The sequence below is a fragment of the Macaca mulatta genome, chromosome 6 (assembly GCF_049350105.2).
Source record: "Macaca mulatta isolate MMU2019108-1 chromosome 6, T2T-MMU8v2.0, whole genome shotgun sequence".
Taxonomy (NCBI): Eukaryota; Metazoa; Chordata; class Mammalia; order Primates; family Cercopithecidae; genus Macaca; species Macaca mulatta.
In genome coordinates, this window is record NC_133411.1 from 92,250,059 (window position 1) to 92,274,568 (window position 24,510).

A 24,510-nucleotide genomic window follows, 5' to 3' on the forward strand; every position below is an offset into this window, starting at 1 on the left:
GCCCCGCCCACATCCTGCTGATTGTTCCAGTTTACAGAGTGCTGATTGTTCCATTTTACAGAGTGTTGATTGGTCCATTTTACAGAGTGCTGATTGGTGCATTTTTACAGAGTGCTGATTGGTGCATTTACAATCCTTTAGCTAGACACAAAAGTTCTCCAAGTCCCCACCCAACCCAGAAACCCAGCTGACTTCACCTCTCAATACCCCCTCTAAACAGGACACCCCAACTGCTGTTGGGAATTGGGCAATGACTGCTCTAGCTACCTTCTGCTGGATGGGGCGAAGAAGGGGCCCTGCAATTGTAGTGTCTTCCAGAGGGGAACTCTTTAGGCCAGTGAAAGGGTCAGTGGGTCGGTCCAGAGGTCCTCAGTAGAAGTTGTTAGTTGAGCTCACTTGGGGTTCCATTTGTAAGACCATCTGTAACTTGATGGCCTTGATTCTAGCAGAAACAAATTTGACAAGGAGGTTAAAAATACAGGGCCTGAAGGCAAATAATAGTAAGATGACGGTCACAGGACCTAGAAAGGGGAGAAGCCATGTTGCCCAACTCCAGAGGTTGGTATAAGAGTTTGAAAGGCATTGTCTGATTTCAGAAGCCTTTTCCTGTAAATGCCAGACAGCATCTCGTAGTATTCCTGACTGGTTAGTGTAAAAACAACACTCTTCCCCTAAGAAGGTGGAGAGCCTCCTTTCTCAGCAGTGAGGAGGTCTAGACCTTGGCAGTTTTGGAGAGTCACTGCTGCTGAAGAGTCTATTTGGGATTGCAGAGTAAGGATAGGTTTCATTATTTCTTGCAAACTGCCTGAGAAATCCTCTGAGAGTGTGTGGTAGTAGGATAATGAAGTAGAAAAACCTGCTATTCCAGTTCCTGTAGCAGTGGCCATTCCTAACCCTATAAGTAGGGGTACTAGTTGCATGGCTCTGAGCTGATGGACTTGAGCTTTGAGAGGCACTGATAGGGTCTGATTTACATAAGATTAGAAGTTAGGATAATACATGTTACACTGTTAACTTTTAGCAAACTTTACTTTTGTTGAAAACCTTGTAAGTTTGGGATTTCAATTATTCTTTGCTATTAATAAGACTTCATTCAGTCCACATTAACTTAGAATTGGTATAGATGGCTCCTTCCTGATTCTGTAAGTACTTTAAGGTTTGGCTGAGTGTAAATAACTCGCATGTTTGAGCAGACCAATTATTGGGAAATTTTCCTATTCTGCTTCTACAAGAGTTTCCTTATCACTTACTGAATACCCAATGTATCTTTTTCCCTTAATCACCCAGGAGGAACCATTTATCTCCCGTCCTGAAGGGAGTTCTTCCTAGATCTAGTTGGACCTTTGTATGGTAATTAATTTAGATTCCATGTTAGGAAACCTGCTCAGTTAAGAATGTTTGATAGGAAGGCTACGAGTTGTCAGTGGCCTCAGTGCTTTCGGGCTATACCCGACAAGATATGTGAATCAATCTCTTCCTTCTCTGTACCTGTATCATTTTCTTCTATCCCTATTATAGCATCCCTGTTCTGCTGTGAATTACAGTTATCATATTATTCATTACCAGTATCTCTTTTCCTCAATATATTTAAGCTTTTGAAGTGCAAAGGGATTAGGTTTGATCCATCCTTTTATGCTCCTCATTTCTAACACTCTACCTGACATACATTAGGTATCTAATTATGATTTGTTGAATTGACACTCTTCATTTTACATACTTATGTAATTTCAAGTTTATGATTTTATATGCTAATATTGTAGTGATATAAAATATTACATTGATATCAAATTCTAAGAAAATAATGCTTTCTAATTGCAGGTCAAAATACAATACCAAAATCAGGACTTTTCAAATAGTGCCACTTGATGATAATTGTTTGTACAATTTGGGTCCCAAATTGTGACATTTTTGTCCCAAAGTAGTAAGTAATTATTTTATCATAAAAATTATCTCAATTCAACTGCAGTAAATTTTTTAATATTTATCAGCATATTATTGAATATACATTTTTAAATTCAAATAACTTTAAAAGAATCCCTCATCATTGAATTTCTTCTCTCAAAATTAGCAGCTGGAATATAAATGAAATATGAAGAAAATGCATGTACTACATTCAGCATACAAATTTACTTGGAACCATTCATCCCAGTTCTGCAACGAATGGCTTCAAATAAATTAGATTTTATTACTAGAATTTATTAGCTGAACTTTAACTCTTCCATTTCCTCCTCTTACTATTATTTACTATTTTTCCTGTTTCTATTCTTTTCTTCATCCATAAGCTCATTTATTAATTCTAATTTGGAGAGATTTCACCTAAGAGAAAGTTTCTTCACATTGATAAAGCTATGGCACTAGCAAAAAGAAAATTTGATCTTTATGGAAGTCACCACACTTTCAATTGAGCGACAATTACAGAAAAAAGGTAGATATTATTGTCACAAGAAGTAAGAAGTAGCAATATTCGAGAAAGCACACTTTATTTCCTAAATATTTTCATATATATATTGCAAATTTCTTACTCTATTGTGCTCCACTATAATGCACCATATGCTCTAGTGTATTTTCCCATCTACTTGAAATTAACAGTTATCTGCAGATGTAACCTATATAATCATCTGTTGGAACCGAACTGTCGATTCCTTCCTGGGCAGGGGTCGCCGTGAAGGATCACCGACACGAGATTCACAGCAGAGAGTTGTTTATTACTAGCGCGCTAGGGTCCCAAGCTCTAAGTTGGCCTTGGGACCCCGAGTGCTTGTTACAGGTTGTTTATATAGGCAAACACAAGTTTAAACACAGCTTAGGGCGCGAAATTTAAACAAAGCTTTAGGCGCGTGGTAATTGGGTCTGTCTATGGCCTGAGCAAGGTATCTTGTTCTGATTGGTTGGGGCGGGACCTTAGGAGGTTCTTTCCTGGAATTGCTGATTCCGGGAACATCGGGGACATTGAGGCAGGGTGGGACCCCATGAGGCTATCAGGGTGGGACCTCATGAGGCTATCAGGGTGGGACCCCATGAGGCTATTTCCCGGAATTGTCTTTCTGTTTGGGTTCTGGGAACATCGGGGTGCTATCCGTGGCCATCTGGGGTTTAAGTTTCACGATGGCCAAGCTTTTTAAATTTTATGAGGCTTAGGAATTATGAGGCCTAGTTTCACATCCAAGTCTATAAGACAAGGATAGCCATATTGTTCCTTTACATTTCTGCTGGAATGATCTTCAATACAAGGATTCTATGTAATTTTGAGTAGGAGAAAGAGAAACTTGGAAGAAACATGTAGTGATAATGACTTTTGCAGTATTAGTAAAAATAGAAATACTAGGTTAGTCTTCAGCTTCTGAAAATTCAAAATAGAATTTTATAAGTTCTCAAGGCAAGCACAGGAAGAAAGGTTCGTTTTAAAAAGGATTCCTTTATCATCTTATTTAATTTATCAAGAGGCAGGCATCACAGATTAGATTACAGAGTACTAATTAAAGGATAATCAGGTAAGAAGAGGAAACATTTACTTTCTCTAACAAGAGATTGTGGTAGATGACAGAGGACACAGTAGCAAGCCTCCCTCCCACTCCTCTGCCTTGAGGTTGAGCCTAGAAAGGGGATGGCTTTAGAGAAACAATACAATTTGCAAGACCTTAAACATGTGGACATTTTATCACACTCTATATTTGGATTCCAAATACAGCAAAATAAATTTAATGCTGTCTATGATTAGGTAGAAAGAAGATGATGTTTATTTTTCCTGACTGGCTCTTGATGTTATTCTAACATGAATAGACTTAGAAGCATCTGAAAGACCAGTTGAGGGAGTTTTCAGGAGACATTTGCCACAGTGGATCCTCAGAAGCCAGAAGAGGTCATTTGTTCTAGTTCAAGAACAAATGGAAATCAGAATAAAACTTGGGCTATCCTGAGCAATATAGTAAGATCCCCTTCTCATTCAAAAAAAAAAAAAAAAAAAAAAAAATAGCTGGACTTGGTGGTGCACACCTGGAATCCTAGCTACTAGGGAGGTAGAGGCAGGATGATCATTTGAACCCAGGAGTTCAAGGTTGCAGTGAGATATGAGCATGCCACTCCACTCCAGCCTGACCAACAAAGCAAGACCATGTCTCAAAAATCAATAAATATTTTCTGCTCCTTGTTCTATTTAAAAAAGAAATAAAAATAAAATAAAACCTGGACTTTATGTGTGGAGAATACTCTACATATATGCCAAGAGGAGTTGGGGAAAAAGGCAAAGCAGCCAAGTAGATCTGCTGGGTACTGGCAAGTAGAAAGAGAAGTAACCCAGGTGACACAAACCACTGTCATCACCGCAAATATCGGCTGATTGGGCAGTGATCAAGCAGACAATGGACGTCTATTAAAATGTAAGAGCCAACTAGAGAATATCTAGGCAATCTGACAAGTCATTATTTCTAACACCATAGCAAACTATTATATCCTTTTTTCCTTTTGTTTACTACTGAGTGTATTTTGAAAAGAAAGAGAAATTTAAAAACTCAAGCATTTTTACTTGAAAACTTGAGTACTGCAGAGAGGAACAGTTTGTATTATTGCAGCAGTCTAAAGTTACTTCTACATAGAGGATAAGTGGTTTCTGAATAACTCAAGATCAATTTAGACAAATGTAGAAACTAGATTTTTTGAGTACATTTGTTGGTAAATATTTTAATTTGACTATAGAAGAAACCTGTATACCTTTTGGTTACCTCAATAGTACGATGAATTTGAAAGAGTAAAAGACTTAGAGTTGAGATATAGTTCAGATTACGAACTTTCTCATTTACTAATTCAATAATTTAGATGTGTGAGTTAATTTATATTGACATGTCTGATATGTTAGCCATTGTTGAAAAATTTATATGAATTACATGTGAAAATGTTTAGCACATTGCACATTAGAAAAATAAAATAATATTGCAAATTTCCTTATATTTTTCTTATTTTTATCTTTTAATCTACTCTTTTTGTCCTAGAAACATATATTTAATCCCAAACTAATTTCTCTAATGTTTACTAACATGAGTGTATACCCATGTTATAAGTTTAAAAATTATGTAAGAATGTATGTTTTAGAATTGTGGAGACATAACTTAATTTGGGAACTTCCCTCACTTAAGTTTCATTCAGCCTGGTTTTACAACATGTCTTTTGGGGGACCTACAAAATTATTAAACAATATACCACCTAACATTAAGTTTAATATTTTACTCATTCTTCTTTTTCTATACTGTATCTTCTATTATGTTTAGTGTTCAAACATTTGAGGGAGTGGAATGAAATGAGTTGATATGAAACAATATATTAATAATAACAGGAAAAGGAACCAGTGTATTATAACAATTTTAAGCAGACATTTAACATTTTTCAATAACGGTCTTTGATTCTAATGTTTTAAACCAAAATTATATTTTCTATGGTTAGACAGCACACAATTTATAATATAACTCATAATATTAAAACTACATAACATATAATTTATAATTAACTGATTATGTCACCAAGTTGAATTGTATTTGAAGGGCTAAGGGCTTTATCCTTATAAGGTTTCCTTGTTAATCACCATGAAACATTCCATGAGACCCCATAAAATGGCTTTCAGCTCCTTTCATCTCTATTCTCTACAAAGGTACAGACTATCCGTATCTTCTTCATAGATGAGCACATGAGGTACCTAACCAATAAATATATGTTTAATACATGTGTAAATATATGAAAGATTAAAAGAGCCTTAAGTAATATTACGGTTCCAAAGTATATAGCTCAAAAAGTGTTGGTCATATCTGCCTTATATTTAACTACAATTTTTATATGGTGAAATTCACATGTCATAAACATAAAATTTGATGTGTTTTCACAAAAGAATACTTTCAAGTAACCAATAGCCTCATATTTCCACAAACTCAGAATGTTTCCTCATGCCCATTCAATTGCTTCATCAGAAAAAGGCAACTGCTTTCTAATGCCTATCATCATTGGTTAGATTTGCCGGTTCTTGAAAGTATTAAAAGCAATCCTTATATAATACTCTTCTGGATATACATTAGTTTGCTTAAGAATCAAGTATCTGCCACATGTTGGAAACAATTATTCAATTATGAACAAAGCATATAATTTGCCTTCATACAACTTGCTTTCTACCAAGATAAGTGTATTGAATATCAAAGTAGATTAATACAAAATTACTTGCTATGATACCCAGAACACCTGAGGAACTGAGAAAAAAGTAGTGTGGATGAATAACAAGTGATTGAGATAAATAATGGCTAAAAATAAGATCTTTTAAAGATACATAAGATCACACAGGTTACATTAAGAATTTCTATTTGTTTTATCATAAGCACAATTAAAAGCTACAGAAATGTTAAGAATGAAACCGACATGGTCATATTTTCATTTTAGATGAAATTGGATAGAAACTACCATCCTTATAGCTATATGCATCTAGTTGCTGACTTTTCTCAATACAAGGAAAATGTCTAAATATTCTATTGTCTTGTTTCACTACTGTGATCATTTATCTGAGGTAACATCTACATTTCTATTTATTCCTCCTTTTCTATCAGTTCCATAATTGCTTTCCCCCCTCTTTCTTTTCATTTTAAGCTTATTCTGATAGGTTTTTCTCCTATTTCTTCTCTTCAGCTTCTTTTTTTATTTTTGCTGTTTATACGCTATTTTTTGATTCCACCAATGTGGATAAATTCATAATGATTGTTAAATTCTTACTTCCCAAATATTACCAAACACATCCCATCAATATGAAAAAAACTGCGTATACAACTTACTATGCTCAGACACATTAAATAAGCAAGAGGCCATTGGTTTAATACTGTCTCCATAGTTTGAGTTTCTATGTAATTACCTACAATCTAACTTAGCGTATAAACAAATCAAAGCCTAACTCAGGAGTATATATATATATATTTTGTAACTGATAGCTAGATCTCAGCCAATCGCAAGCAGCCTTGCTTCAGCTAGTCATAGACAGCCAGCTGATCAGACCACGTCCAAGTAAGACAAACACCTAGCTGTAACCAGTCAAGCTATTTCTGTACTTCATTTCTATGTTCGGCCTAAAAACTCACTTACTACATTGCAGAATGGAGCTCTCTGAATCTTCCGATTTTGAGTGCTTCCCAATTTATGAATCATTCTTTGCTCAAATAAATTATGTTAAATGTATGTTGTCTATGTTTTTTCTTTTAATGGGGAGAAAACACCTCAAAAAGATTTCAGTGTCTGGAAAAGAAGAAGGCAAAGACAGAATTCTTTTAGAATTGAATGTTTGGTTTAACATAGGTGTTTTAAATAAGTGAGGGGGTTTGATTAAGATTGGGTAAGAATCATGATACCATAGTCCAGGGTTGGCAGTAATAGCAGAGTTAGATTGTGAGATGAGGAATTCAACAAATTTTAGGACAAAGTAAACTGTCTGTTTGCATTTTTCATTGAAGAAATTATAAGACTTTCTGCAAGTTCTTATAATTAAGAATCAAACCATTTGCCTGGGCAGAAGATTCCTAGAAAAATAAAGTCATGCTAATGAAAACAGAGAAATGGCAAAGTCATGCTAATAAAGAGAGGAACAGAACAAACTCATGCTAATATAGACAACAACTTGTGGTTTTGGTTCTGTGTCCAGGCGGCATGTAGGGGCAGATAATTTCAGGTCTCATTATTATCTCTGTTTTGTTTTATTCCCTCCATCTTTCCCTCTTCTCACTCTCCTCCTCCCCAAAAACATAGAATTCCACAGAAAATGCCTCAGCCCTTCAGAGTTCAGCCCCAAAAGTGATTAATCCATGTGTGGTTTCCAATCTCTTCAGAGTCAAATTAGTTGTGAGGTTTAATTCATATTAGAAAATTGCATGACATTCTAATCAGATCCTGGGAAATACTTCTTTTTAATTATTTAAAATGTCTAAAATGCTTAAGATTAATATTGGCATTTTAATTTATATTATTAAAAGTAAAGCTAATTAAAAAATTTTTTTACTATTATTATTTATTCAAAGGACACAAAAGAGTAATTTGAGGCAACCTGATTGTGATCATTAATTTTAAGTGTCAACTTGACTGGATTAAGGACTACCCAAAGAACTGGTAAAGCATCGTTTCTAGGTGTGACCGTGACGGCATTGCAAGAAAAGATTGGTATGTAACTCTGGACCAAGTGCGAGGGATCTGCCTTCAATGTGGATGGGCACCATCCAATTGAATGGGGGCCCAGAGAGAACAAAAGGGTAAATTTTCTCTGTCTCCCTCCTATAACTGGGACACCCTTCTTTCCCTGCTCTTGGACATCAGAACTCCAGACTCTCTGGCCTTAAGACTCTGGGACTTACACCGACAACCCCCCTGGATTTCCAGGTCTTCAGCCTGGGGCTGAGAAATACACCATTGGCTTTCCTAGTTCTGAGGCTTTTGGACTTTCACCCTGGTATGTTACTGGCATCCCAGGGTTTTCAGTTTGCAGAATTTTTGTCATGAGGCTTCTCAGTATCCCATAATAATCTGACTCAATTCCCCTAATAAATTCTATCTATCTATCATTTATCTATCTAATCGATTTATTATCTTTCTATATCTATTTATTATCTATCTGTCTGTATACTTATTATCTATCTACTATGTATCCTATCAGTTCTTTCTGTCTGTATTAGTCTGTTTTTACACTGCTATAAAGAATGATCTGAGCTTGGGTAATTTATAAAGAGGTTTAATTGACTCAATTCCGTACAGCTGGGGAGGCTTCAGTAAACTTACAATTACGGCAGAGGGTGAAAGGAAAACAAGGTATGTCTTACACGGCAGCAGGAGAGAAGGAGAGATCGAGATGGGAAGTACCACATTTTAAAACCATCAGCTCTTGTAAGAACTCACTCACTATTATGAGAACAGCATGGGGGAACCGTCCCAAGATCCAATCACCTCCCACCAGGTCCCTCCTTCAACACATGGGGATTACAATTTGAGATAAGATTTGAATGGGGACACAAAGGCAAACCATATCACTGTCTGTCTTGAGACCCCTAACTAATACACTGGTTTAATACTAAAATTCCAAGAATTGCTCTAAATAAAACAGGGATATATATTTGGAGACTCTGGGATCTCTTTAGAGTCCCAATTATTCATATGTACCATTATTTTCTTTTTGATAGTTAAAATAGGCTTGATTGCTTTAACAAAATTGGCCTTTTTAAAATTACTTCAACCTTTATAATTAATTTTGAAATTAGACTAACTTTTTTTTTCCAGGCTCTTCAGATGGTAAAACATATGGCACTGTTGTTGTTTAGATGAAGTAAAAGATAATGTGCTATTATATGGTTATTATGTAAATAGAGTTATTTGAGTCCCAGTGGGAGATTATTTAGGTCACTGAAGTAGCTACTCAGTAGTTTTAAATATAAAAATACCTTTGAGCACAAAACAACTGTAGTTATCTTGAAAACTGACAATATCTTTATTTTGTTGGAACCTAAAGGTTGAATATTACACCAATCAAGGAAGAATTATGTTCTGGTTTAGATCTCAATTTCTACCATAATAAAGGTTGTTTACATTAAAATAGTATGTATGTTTTTTGAAATTAATGTTTTTGCTAGACATACCCAAAGGCCCATTTAGATACAATTTGAGAGAACAGTACTCCTTACTACTTTTCTAAGCACCTACATTTTTGTACCATATTTTGTATATAATTTAGGCTAACATTATAATTCTTACACAGTAAAATGAGTCCTTTGATTCCCTCACTGCAGTAGCAATACATGTAATAGTCTGTAAGAATCAGTGTTTTCTATCACATTCCTTAGTTTTAAGTAATTATACAAACAGAAAAAGGTGAGCTCACTGTTTTCTACTGTGTAGCTTGAAATTATTTGGCAATCATTCAATTTTTGTAAAACAACAAATGATGATACTTTGAATGTGCAGTATGAACGATAATTGTACTTTTCAAACAAATTATCTTTTGTTGAAGGTACCTGAGAAGGAAGGAAATAAGAGAGGGAGAATGTGTCAACAGTTCCTCAGATTACAACTTTAAGCTGTGTTAACTTATGCTTGAAGCATTTAGGTTTCAAGGAAATATGGGTTATAGGCAATTGTGAGTGGTAGTTACCCTCAGTCATTAGCAAGGGGTAGGTTCCAAAATCCCCAATGGATGCCTACTGCATCCTCCAGAGTGGAGGAACACTGTGTTGGTGGAAAGGACAGAAAAAGTGTGGAAGGATGAAGGCTGCATGAAGCCTTTAGTATAAAGATCTTAATCTAATTCATGAAGGAAGAACCCTCTGACCTAATAATTTCTTAAAGGTAACACCTCTTAATATTATCACATTGGTCATCAAGTTTCAACACCTAAGTTTTGGAGGGATCACATTCAAAACATAGAAGATTCTAACCACCCCCACCCCCCAAATTTAGCACATATCCCACAAATTAAGGGTTTGGTATTTCACGAGACTGCCCTTATTTTAGATGCCAGTCATCAGTGGATTCCTCAGATCACCTGCACTTCTCACCAAATGCCTACAAATCTGGAAACAGTTGTGAGTAATGACTATGCAATAATACAAATGGACTGTCTATATTGCATAATTTAAAACTTTCAAAGAAAGACATAAAGATTCATGAAACAGAATAGGCATACTGCGAGGAAAAATTTATTGATTAAATACTAAACTTGAAGATAAATGTTGACGACAGGGAAGAAAATGTTCAAAAGTTTTTATTCATGATGGGAATAGGAAAAGGAAGAGAAGAGGGATATGAATTTTATCTAAATGGCTCATTTTGTAGGATTTGAAACCAATAGGAAATAGGGGATCTTGGTAGAAAATATAGTTCCTTGGTTCTATATAATGACAATAAAATGTGTCTGATTAGAAGGAAATTTCCGAGAAGATTTTTTTTTTTTTTTCTGTTTTGTCTATTCCATTCTTCTAGAATAGGACCTGGCACATAGAAAATACTCAAATTAAAAAAAAAATAATAATAACTAACTAACAGTCCAAGCATAGTATAGTTCACTAACAAAGTGAATAAATAAAACTATTGATCCAAAAATAAAAGGACAAGAAAAAAAATAATATGGAAAAGTAAACATAGTAAGATTCAAGAAATATAATAACATGTCATTTATTCCGCTAGAGTGGAATATGTATATTATATTCTTCCATTCATTAAATACCAAGTTTGTCAGAGTTAAAAAATTCTGATGCAACTATATGCTATTGAAAAAAATAAAGAAAGAAGAAATAAGCCTCTTAAAATAAAAATAAACAAGAATTTCTAAATGAAGGCATATACAAAGAGACAATAGGAAAATGCAAATAAAAAGAAAACAGAAATGGACATATTCACATTAAGGTTGTTGGAGGTTAAGAACACAATCAGTGGGAAAAAGAAATAAAATATAATGAAATGATAAAAGTGGCAAATGACAAAGAAATGTAAGTGTTTTATACCCATATATACCAAACAGTAGAGCCTTTAAATATGTAAATCAAAGTATATTGGAAATTAAGGGAAAATTTAACAGACATAGTTGACAAAAGTAAGTAAGAGTACAGAAGAATTGAGTGATAAAATGAATACATCTGACTTAATAAGCAAATATAAGTCAAACTATATATTACTCAATATAACATACATATTTTTCATGTGTCTACTTTTGTAAAATATTGCACACCACCACCTCTAGTAGCACAACCACATGAAAATCTTAAAAGGCAAAGTTTTGAATACTGTGTTATTTACAAGATAATATTCAAAAGATGATGCAAGTGCCTTAAAAATTAACAGACACAATAATTATTAATCCTCAGATCATTGAAATGAACTCAAAAGAGAAATAAATATTATACAGAAAAGTTTTTAAATGGCCATACTTTATACTAAAGCGAATGGACAGTCAGTGCCACATTTAGAGCAAATTAATGGCTTTTGATCTTCTGTATTAAAAGAATAAAGAACATTTAAATGATTTAGTATTCATCTTTGATATACCTCCTTATTTGACTTCTCTAAGACTCATTTCCAGTTTTTCTTTTGTTTGCTCATATTGACTTCAGAGCCTGAAAATGCAACGTACTACTTCTCATCTTCCTTGCTTCTAAGGGTGTCCAAGTGCACACAGTTCTCACTAGTGACACATAAGTAATCTCTTATAGGGATGCCAAAAAATATTTGCTGTCCTGATGAAATGAACAGGTGTTTCTGTGACTAGCCCCTTCCCAACTTATTCTAATCTTGAATGCAGACTGATGCCCAGATCCCAAATACAGTCATCATGTGAACATACAAACATGTGAAGAGAAAAGAGGGAGAAAATACATAACCTGCTCTACTTTGAGATGCACACAAGATATGTATCTACTGAACCTGTGGTATTAGCACAAATGGCAGGAACTCTCTGAAAGTTAGTTATAATGGTTACCCTTAGCAGCTTTCAGCCAAATTTCCAAAAGGAGGTATGAAAGTTCTGAAAGCAGTCTAAAGCAGAGAAGGAGAAAATAATGCTTTGCTAGAGATATGCTCTCAACATGTGGGCTGCAATCTAAGTGATTTAGAGCCCCATAATTTGTAGATCTGCTGGGTTTGAAAAGAAAATTTCTGTACCCCAAATTGCAGCTAGTCCAAGAAGCAGGGAAATAGCTGTATCAGCAGGAGATAAGATTGATAAAATTAGGCAGCAGGTGGCAAAGGAAGGATTCAGGATGGGGCCTTTTACCTAAGGCTGTCATTGTCCACTGCCTTGGGGTAACAGCCATTATGGGAAGGTGAAGGCGTATGGATAGAACAGAGACCAGTAAGTTGTAAAAAAAAGCCTACAAACTTAAAAGACTATGTTAAAGAATTAAAAGACTATATAAAACTTAAAAGACTATGTTTAAGTAAAATCCTTGGCCATGGCTATTTGCACAAAAATACCCTTAAAACACACACACACACACACACATATATATATATATATATATATATATATATATATATATATATTTTTTTTTTTTTTTTTTTTTTTTTTTTTTTGCAAAAATAACAGCTATGTTGACTTCAACAACCTATAACTCTTCATCACCTACTACAAAAGCTGATCATTCACCAGGGAAGGCATTCATCCCAAAGTTCATCTCATGTGGCCAAGAGAGAAAATGGATAAGATAGATCATCCCAATTTCACAAGTAACAGCCAATGACAATGAATAATAGAGTCCTAGATGGCAGCAATAGGGTTGTAGTTTGAGGAGGTAGAGAGATATGTGTGAGAGGGGTACCTATGCGGACAGAGCAATCTCATGTTTGTTCACCATCATGAGTTAAGAGCTACGCTCTCTGACTGCCATATGGTTCTCTCCTTTCTTTAACGGGATTTTTTTTTCCTATTATGCACTTTCTCTTCAAATACTGCATTTTCAGTGTGTTAAATAAAGACATCATGTCATTTGGGCATGGATCACTAGAATAGGAGGAGCCAGTGAAAATACTACAACTTACCAAAATGTCTTCAACTTCAACTTTGTGCAGAAACTAAATGACAATTTGTTGGCGAGCAAGATATATCTAATGTGCCCCGCAACTTAAGAAAACATCCCACAAGCTTCTCCTTATTCCAAGCCACAGATCTCCCTTTTCTTGGAGCATTTACTTTAGATAATGTGTATTTTTAAATTATTTGTCTGCCCTTTTGAGATGCAGAAATTTTAAAGAACCTCTGAGCAGTTTTACAACTCAGGAATGTTCTTCCTAAGGACCTTAGAGTCACGCCTTTGAAATGCAATCATTAAGAAACATAGGGCCCCTAACTCCCAATCTCCATGGGAGGCTAGGAGCCCAACTTCTGTGGGCTTAAAATTGCCTTCTGTCTTGAAAATAGGAAAAAGTTTATTTTCCTTTTGGTAAAACCAATTATCAAGCACAGATGGGCTAAGAACTGATCTCTCACTTCAGCTCTGTATATTCTTTTTCTCTCTTGATCATATAGATAACTGGAGATGTTACCAACAAGAGACATCAGCAAGAGGACTAAAAATACATGGTTCTGCTGCACTGAACCATGCTGTCAGCCTACTTCTTTCAGATTTTGTGTGTGTGTGTAGTATGTGTATGAAAAAATAAACTTCTTTCTTTAATAATTACTCAGACATTCTGTGACATTCAGCCGAAAGAATTTCTTAATGACATTAGCATCTCCAGAAACTAGAAAAATAAAAAGAATATAAAACAAAATGTTGGACATGTGAAGTTAATGATATTGAAAATTCCCAAGTCAGAAAAAGTTTTAAATATTAATTTAAATTTCAAATTTTAGTTGAGAGCAATAAAATCAAAACCTTACAAGCATGATGGTAGAAAAAGAGAGATCAAAGATGGAGCTTAACAATGAAAATTAAAGAAAATAACTATAAAAATTTACTGTGCAACTAAATAACAACATACAAATTATGAAAGGTGACAGAAAATGCCAAAAAAAAAGAATAGACTAATAAATATAGATTAAAAGAATAGATTGTTTAATAAAAAGGTGTATTGAAAAAAAAATGCCAATGGGTCAGATAAGGGTCACAAATGGAGAGTACTGGCCTTTAAAATAAGGAAAATTACACTATTATTTAAAATATTCCAGGTTATGGTAAAGATAGAAAAATTCCCAATTCTTTTTATAGAGGAAGTATAATTTTAAAAACGGAATTTCACAAGAGTGATTTTAAAATCTTGTACAACATTCCCTCCCATGTTATACTGTAGATTTAAAAGTTCTAAATGAATATTAACTAAAATGGAGTGATGATACCAAAAAATACGTTACACTACAACAAATAGGATTTGCTCCAGAAAACAGAAGGTGATCTATTACCAGGTCCATGCTTAACATAATTTGTTTGAGCAGTAAAGTAAGGAAAAATAAATTAAGACTATATCAATAAATATTTAAACATGATTTGATCATAAAACATTAGGTAGTTTGGAATATAAGTAAACTAATAAAAAATAAGATTCCAAAATAAGTTTCAGTGGTTATTCTAAATGTTAAGAAACTTAAGTAGTTTTATTAAATCAAGAACTGGACAAGGAAATTACTACCCTGTTAGTATTTAATCTTGTCCCCAAAATGTGTTACCATGTGTTAATTATAATTTTTTTCAAAATTTGAAAAGGCATGTTATAAACACTGTCTTACAAAGTGCATAGTTTAGTAATCAGTTCAATTCACTGTAATAAAACAGGTCACAATGTGTAAATGAAAAATAAAAAAATTATGTGAAGAAATAGAAAATTAAATAATTTTTGTAAGCATTGGAAAAACAAGTTATAAAATATCTCTTTGATGATGACAAACATATTTCTAAAGAAAGAAAAATCTGACCCATAAAAAATCTACTTGAATTAACAAAAGATATTGAACATATAGCAAAATAGAGTGTTTTATTTAAGAACACACTAGAGAAAAAATATTTTAAAAACAATTGATTATAATAGTTAATACAAAAGCAAAAGCATCTAAAATATTTGTGAATAATTTGAACAAGAAAGACATAGTAACTATCAAGAAGAAATCTTTTTTAACTTTCAGGCTCAGGGGTGTATGCACAAGTTTGTTATGTAGGTAAACTTGTATCATGCAGGTTTGTTATACAGATTATTTCATCACCCAGGTACTAAACCTAGTACCCAGAAGTGATTTTTTTTCTGATTCTCTGACCCACAACCCTCCACCCTCAAGCCTCAGTGTCTGTGTTCCCTTCTTCGTGTCAATGTGTCAGGAAATATCTTACTGAAAGACATAAAATCTAATCATAGCTAGAAATAGAAAATACATATACCTGAATGAAAAAAATTCAAAAGCAAAATATGGTTATTCATTTAGTGTTCAAATATAAAATACAATTTATTTTAATTAGGAACTTCACAGAGAAGTTCTTGAATTGGATACAAATGAATACATTATAATTCCCATGGGAAGAATTATAAATCTTCAAGACTCTTTAAATACAAATAAAAACATAATAAACCCTTAAATTAAAACTTGAGCAGTAAGGAGAAAATAAATGAAAAAAGATGGAAAGCCTCAAGCAAAATTATAATATAAACACAGTAATAAAGAGAATAATTGTTAGGCATGTGGCACAATAGAGAAGATGACACTTCTACATTTAAACCAGGATCCCCATAAAGCTCTCCCACATTGTCTTCTACATCCCAGCAGAATCAAATACAGTTCTCTCTGCAGGACAGCATTGCTCAATGCTGACCCCTAAAATTCCCATGGATTAACAGTCACCAAATATGAACTCACAGTAAAAGATGAAAAATCGTGAGAGGAAACAAGATACAACAATGTAACACCAAGAGAGGATGTAAGTGCTAAGTTATGAAAAGCGTATCAGATAGAATATAAAATAACTAAATATAAAAAGATTAAAGAAATAAAATATGGATGACAATAACAGGGAGTCAAAAAACAAAACTTAAATAACAATGATAGACCTGTATCTAGCCATGAAAGAATGGTTTGTGCATAATCCTGTTTCTTAAAACAGCAGTAGAAGCAGGGAAAATAAATAGAAGGGCTGCATGAAGACAGCGAAGAGCAATCAAAACATTCAGACCTAGAGGTGCTTCAATGGCTGAGAAAGGTCATTGTTCATTGCTCTTGGATGTTTGTTTTATTTATTGTGGTCTTTCAAAAGCAATATTACAATACCTATTATACTTTTTTAAAACTATGTATATCTCTCAACCTAGCAATTCTATTTTAGGAGGCTTTTCCATAAAAGTTAGGGCATCTAAGCCAAGTGTGATGGTGTGTACCTGTAGTCCTGGCTAACATGGAAGCTGCCTTATTTATTTATTTTTTTCAGTTATTTTTTCTTTTGTCTCCTCTGTGTATTTTCAAAAATTTATCTTCAAGTCCACCAATTCTTTCTTCTCCTTGATCAATTCTGCTATTAAAAGACTGATGCATTCATCAGTATGCTAATTGCAGTTTTAAGCTCCAGAATTTTCTGCTTGATTGTTTATAATTATTTCAATCTTTTTGTGAAATTTATTTGACATAATTCTGAATCCCTTCTTTGTGTTATGTTGAAATTTTCTGAGTTTCCTCAAAACTTCTATTTTGAATTATCTGTCCAAAAGGTCACGTGTCTCTGTTTCTCCAGCGTTGGTCCCTGGTGCTTTATTTAGTTTATTTGGTGAGTTCATTTTTTTCCTGGACAGTCTTGATAATTAAAGATATTCATCTGTGTCTGGGCATTGAAGAGTTAGGTATTTACCTTAACCATTACCGTCTGGGCTTGTTTGTACTCATCCTTCTCAGGAACACTTTCCAGATATTAAAAAGTTTTTAGACGTTGGTTGTGATCTAAGTTTTATTTGCTTTAGGAAGCACCTAAAGCCCAGCAATGCTGTGGATCTTGATGACTTGTACAGGTCCTACCTAGATGGTCCAGGACAAGATCTGGGAGAATTATCTGGATTATCAGGCAAAGACTCTTATTTTCTTCCCTTACTTTCTCCCAAACAGAGTCTCTCTTTCTGTTCTGAACCACCTAAGTTCTGGGTAGAGTGACACAAGCATCCCTGTGGCCACCACCAATAGGACTGCACTGGGTCATACCTGAACCCAGCACAACACTGAGTCTCACCCAAGGCCTGCTGTACCCACTCCCTGGCTACTGCCTATATTCTTTCAAGGGCCTAGGACTCTACAATCAGCAGTGGCAAAGCCAGCCATCCTTGTATTCTTCCCTTCAGGGCACCGAGTTACCCCAGTCCTTGGGTGGGTCTAAAGGTACCATCCAGGAGCCAGAGACCAGAGTCAAAAACCTGCGACGTCTACCTGGTATTGTACTGTAGCTGAGCTGGCACTCAAACCACAAAAGGTAATCCTTCCCACTCTTCCATCTGCTTTCCAAAGGCAGAAGAGCCTCACCCCATGGCCGTTGCCACCACAGGTCCACAGGGAGTACTGCCAGAGTATCTCTGATGTTCCCTTTATGTCCAAGGGTTCTTAAGTCAATTTGTAGTGAATACTGCCTGGACTAGGACTCACCCTTCAGGGGCAGTGGATGTCCCTCTGGCCCAGAGAAGGTCCAGAAATGCCATCTAAAAGACAAGTTTTGGTATGGAGGACCTCAAGAGTCCACTTTGTGCTCTATCCCTCTGTAGGTGAGCTGGTACCTAATATACAAGACAAAGTCCCCTTTACTTTTCTCTCTCCTTTTCTCAAGCAAGAGTCTTCCCATAGTCACCACGGTTGAGTCTCACCTGAAGCCAGCAAGTCTCAGAGCTTCACCCAAGGCTCTTAATATAGTACCTCTCACTGCTGGTTATTCAGGGCTCAAGGGCTCTTCAGTTAGCAGGTGACAAATCCTGCCCCCACTGCATCCTTCCCTTCAAAGTAGCACGTTCCTCTCTGGCCGAGTGTGTGTCCAAAAATGTTGTTCAGAGCTAGGGCCTGGAAAGAGGGCCTGATGTATAGTTCTTATGAAAATACTTTTCTTGTGTAGATAGTTGTTAAATTGATGTCCTTGTTTGGGAGATGATTGATCAAGTCTTCTATCCCACCGTCTTGCTCCTCCTGGAGCAATTACTGCCCACTTTCTTCTGAATTATGTCCATTTCCAAGTCAGGAATAAGCTAATTGAGGTCATTATATATTAAAAAATACATAGTAAATTATTAGTATGCAATGCTATTTATCAGTGTTTTCTCGCATTTTCCTAAATTGTGTGATTTGGAACATTTGTGTCCTAGGAGAAATATTTATAGATTTTCTTCAAATTAGCACTTCTCATTCTCATTTAAACGTGATAAACTGTATAGAGTATATTACCTCTATAAGATTCACAATGCTCATTCATTTATTTAAGGTTCTAAAAAGTCCTGCAATAAAAAAGTGATAACTTTAATTAACCACACATTTCTCAGCCTTGTTCTACGATAAATTTGTTCTTTAAACTCTGGCATAGTGCTCAACTTCTCATGAACTCTTCCTTCATCTCTAAAATAAAGGCAAGATTTTATTATATCTAATGGTCTTTTTAGTTCTGAAATTATACACATCTAATAAATTTCCAGGACCAAGTTGGCAAAGGTCAAGGCTTAAGTAAGCCCTGAAGATATTCTTAACCAGAATTGAGTAAATAATTGTATTTAGTTTTTGTTGCTATTGTTGTTCTTATGAGGACTCATCAGAATAGTAAGTTTTCTTCTTGCTGAAATAAAGAGGTTCTCATTGTTCACTGTTTTAAATGACATGCTCATATCTACAATTCATTAATCTTTTCGTTAATAAACCATAGTAACTGACTTTATCCAAGGTCAATACTGTAATGGAAGATGGTGTTTATATCTCATAACTCAGTTTGGCTTAGCAGGGTTATGGTAATTCAGTCTAGTATTTATGACTTATTTTAAAAAGTCTCACGTAGAAGAAATCCTGGATATTTCTAGCTCAGTGTTTGGCAGAGCTTTTCCAAGGGAGAAACAGTATAAAAGCAGTACTGCACTGTAAAACAGACCCTCAAGTCAGATTTAAGTCTCAAGAGTTAGCCTTGCAGAAGTACACTAAGGATAACAGGGTTCACTATTGGCCTTAGTATTACTAAGAAACACATCATAAATCCTTGACTTCTGCCAAATACAGAACATTTTCCTGCAGCAGCTCTCAAGAAATTTGTCAGGGCCAGAGTTATAATAGTAAAAAGAAATAATGTACATTATAATAATAAATAGTCTACTCAATAGTTTGCTGGTTACTTGAGTAAAATATATATAGACAACTTTGGTTAGTCGAGTTGCTAACTCAAACACCTGTTTTCCCCATTTGCTCCAAAAAGCAGCATGACAGTGGCAAAGCACTGTAATTCCTATATGGCCTTCTTGGTTTTTAATACTCCTTAGATAATGTTTGGAAAGAAATTAAAACAAGTCTCTCTTATGGAGCTCTAATGGAGCATCCTCAAATCATTACAGGATATTGAAAAAACTGATTTGAAGAACTAAATATAAATAATTTCATTCACTGAAATAAGACCACATAGCTGAGACTAGGAATATGATTTTTTAAGCACTTAGACGATTACTGTATACTGTCCAAATCACATTTCACAAAGACATTTTACTTAGCAATAGCACACACCAGAGCGACGTTTTTGGTCCACTTCCGTAGGAAATTTGTATTCGATAAAAGAGCTCTCATTAAAATCAATGTTTATCATCCTACTGCAAGAAGATAAATCTTCTCCGAATATTTTTATCAAGTAACTCTAGCTGAAAATACAGCCACCTTTTTGGTCCATTTAAGCAGGAAATTTGTCTTCTATAAAAGAGCTCTCATTAAAATCAATGTTTATCTTCTGACTGCAATCTACCTACCATGCACAATTCAAGATAAATCATCTCCTAATATTCTATCAGATAACTGTAGCTGTAAATACATACTAGTGTGACACTTCAATCTTATAAGATAAAATCTAAAATGCTTAACCTATAATTCCATGTCACCCTCTATTTAGCAAATTTTTTTTATTTCAATATAATAAGTATTTGTTCTTTAAACTATGGCATAGTGCTCAACTTCTCATGAACTCTTCCTTCATCTCTAAAATGAAGGCAGGATTTTATTATATCTAATGGTCTTTTTAGTTCTGAAATTATACACATCTAATAAATTTCCAGGACCAAGTTGGCAAAGGTCAAAGCTTAAGTAAGCCCTGAAGATATTCTTCCTTGACTTCTCAATGAAACAAAACATATTCTTATGAACAAATCTTCTTTTTCCTAATCAAGGATTTTGTAACCCAACGTCCAACTATTTGTTTATACCATTCTTTCTACAAAGGATATTATCTTTATTTATCCACTCTTCTAACTACGACACATGATTTAATATATTAAAAATCTATGCCATCTATTAACCTTTCCTGATTCTACTAGGCCATAGTAAGCAAATTAAACATTAACATGTCAGAGAAAGAAATTATTTGATTTTAAACATACTACCTAAATCTATATAAGTATCCATGTACCTACATGAAATAAGACTAATTCTCAATTTGTAGATTGCAATTTTATATCCAATTTTAAAAAAATGACATCAATGTATATTTGAACATGGACAAATTGAACATAGGTTAATTAAGACGTCTGTATGTGGTACAAAAATATGTACTTCCAAAATATTATGTAAACATAGACTAAACCAAACTTTTACAAACCTGAATACAAACTTATCACACTTAATCATTTATTTCCACAACTATTCCATTAAGATTATTTTTGACAAGGTCACCAACAACTTCTACCTTTACAAATTCAATCAGCACTTTTTTATACTTACCTTACTTGTCTGTCAACAGGGGTTGATTGGTGCTATTAGAAGTTGACCTCTTTCCCCTTTTTTAAAGCTCGGTTCTCCTTTAGTCTCTGTCACACTACAGTCATGGTTTTACTGGTATCTCAGTTATCACCTTTTGTCAGTCTATTCTGTTATTCTTTTTTTCTATTCTGAATACTGAATGGTGTTATAACTTCATCCTGAATCTCAGCTTCTGTTCTCTCAACTTCTTCACAAGCTAGATCTCATTTAATCATGTTTTAAACAACAAACTATAGGATAACTACTCAAAGCAAATTTTCAATGGGATGGCTATTAGGCATTTTGATCCTAGCAAATCCAAAGCAACTAGCTTTTTTTTTTCTCTCCACATTTTTCCTCTTATAATCTTCCCAACACAGATAAAATTACAAGCTCATTATTCACTTTCTTCAGAGAAATAGACTTACAAAGAGCTCAATATACAAACTAAATTAGTTAATTTTATACTTCTGGCTTCAAGAACTGCAAGAAAATAAATTTGTGTTGTTTTGAACCCCAAGCTATTGCTAATTTATTACAGCAGTAATAAAAAATTAATACAGTGATTACAAGAAAAATTATCTCAACACCGCAAATAACATACCATTAAAATATACTCTGCCGCTCTGATCCATATAATTTTTATTCATTAATATGAACGTTCATTCAACAGTTAACAGACAATTGAGGAAAATATGCAAGACACACTTCAGAATGAAAAAATTGGTATTCAGAATTTTAAGAAGATAGAGTTAATGTGGGAAACAGATAACAAACAAAAATATGTCTTCTAATTGATCCATTAAAGAAATCAGATAATCAAATCTATCAAGCAAGAACAATCTGTAGTAAAAAGAGAAGCAGTTGAAAAGGGAAGAAAACAAACAAAATATTATGCACAGGGTTATGAAATGAAAAGTATGATATTCCCAGTAAAAGTACTCATTTTAGCCATTTCGGCTACTATAACAAAATATCATACATTGATTGGCTTTTAAACAACAGAAATGTATTTTTTAAGTTATAGACACTGGAAAAATCCAAGATCAAGGTGACAGCAAATTTGGTGTCTGATGAGAGGCTGCTCTCTGGTTCATACCTGGCACCTTACTCATATGATAGAAGAGAGAATGAAGCTCTCTAGCACCATATCCCATTCAATGGGGGCTTTGCCTTCATAATCTAATCATACTCCAAGACCTACCTGCTAATATCATCACATTGGTAATAGATTTCAACATATGAATTTGGAAGGGTACACAAACATTTAGATCATAGGAGTACTGGTTGTTAGAAATCATACAAATGAAGACTAAAGAATGATATTAATATCATTAAGAAACTTCCCAGATTGAATTATATTGAATCATAGTAAACTCTGACATCAGATTGGCAGGACACAAACATGGTTCTCAACACCCACTTACTGCCTTTGTGTTTTGAACAATTTATTAAAAACCTTTATAACTTTGGTTCCTTATATGTAGAATGAGGATTTCAGTAGTAACATTCAGAAAGTCATTTTGAAGAGGTAAAAAGTGGTTGAATAGAGAACAATTAGTAAAATTCTTACTAAGTTTAATAAGAACAATTTATTATTAAATAGATGGAAAATATAAAAGAAGTAATGGAGGTGGAGGTAGGTGGTAGCCTGTCTTTTGCTACATATGCAATTGACATTTTATGTATTCTACATAATTGCCCAGAACTTGTAAAGAATATCACTACTCAGAGATTAAACCTATTAAAGAAACACGTTCCCTATTGCTAGGATTTCAGCAGCAACTCTCATGTTTATAAGTGTAGCAAATTCCCAAATTTGAATGAATAATCAATTAATGATTGCCAGACTATTGAGGAAAATAAGTAAACAGTTAACTTAAGGATCAAGACTGGATAACACAGCAACCCAGGTAGGCACATCAAAGGTTTTTTTTGTGTGTGTGTTTTTTTTTTAATTCGTGAATATATTTTAGATGAAGTATTAAGAGAGCTCATCTAGCTAATCTAGAATATTCTGTAACCTCATATGAGCTTGATGAGGGCAGAGTCTATGTTTTTTTTCTGCATTGCATCAGCAGTGTCTATGAGCACCTACCATGGTGTAAACACTGCATGGTATTTGTTGAGGGTAATGAATTGAATAAACTACGCATGGCCATTATTTGTGTTGTGTCACTATTGATAAATACACTCCAAGTTCTAACTAATTATTTAAAGAAAAAGCCACCTGTCAGTCTCTGCCTTCTTGGTTTTATTCAGCTACAGTCAATGACGCTTGTGAATACTATATGCCTCTTCAACCAAATTAGATCAAACATAGCAGTGTGCTAAGAACCTTAGATTCACAAGTGGAATTTAAGCATATCTTTCATGTAAACTCCATATTTAGTTTACCTAAAGGATCCTCTGAAATTTTATGCTGTCATTAAGGGACACATTTTTTCATATACGGCTCTATTCATGTAATCATGAATTTTCATTTTCAAAATCCTGTAACAATATACTGTATGTCATTCTACCTTCTATAACCCCATGAAAGGAATTGTGTCCTGGGTCATGTTTTATTTGATGGTGCTCCATGTGGTCCTAGTTTTGATTATATAGATTTCTATACCAGATACAGAAGCACAGCATCCAATTCTGGCATTGCCAGTCTCTCTGAGATATTTGAATATTGGTGTTGGCCCACATGTCAATGGATACTGGAAACTTGACAGTTAATAGACCACACTCATTGTGATTCCATCACTTCTAAATTATTGATTTGCCATGAAGTTTTAACTTTTAAAACATTTCTGATAGGGGGCTGGGTTGGAGCTAGATGTCAGAACAGAAGTCTACAACATTTTTATGCCCTGCAGAAACACCAAATATTTACAACTGTCTGCACGCAGAAAAGCACAGACATAAAAACCAAAATTCAGGTAAGCAATCACAATACCTGGTTTTAACTTCATCTCTATGGAAGAGTCATTAATGAAGGTCAAAGAGACAGTCTTCGATCACTGATATCACCCCTTCCTCATCCCCTGGCAGTGGCCGAGCAGTGTGGAGAGTCTATGCAGTTGGGAGAGGGAAAGTGCAGTGACTGAGAGACATTACATTGAAATAAGTGCTGACCA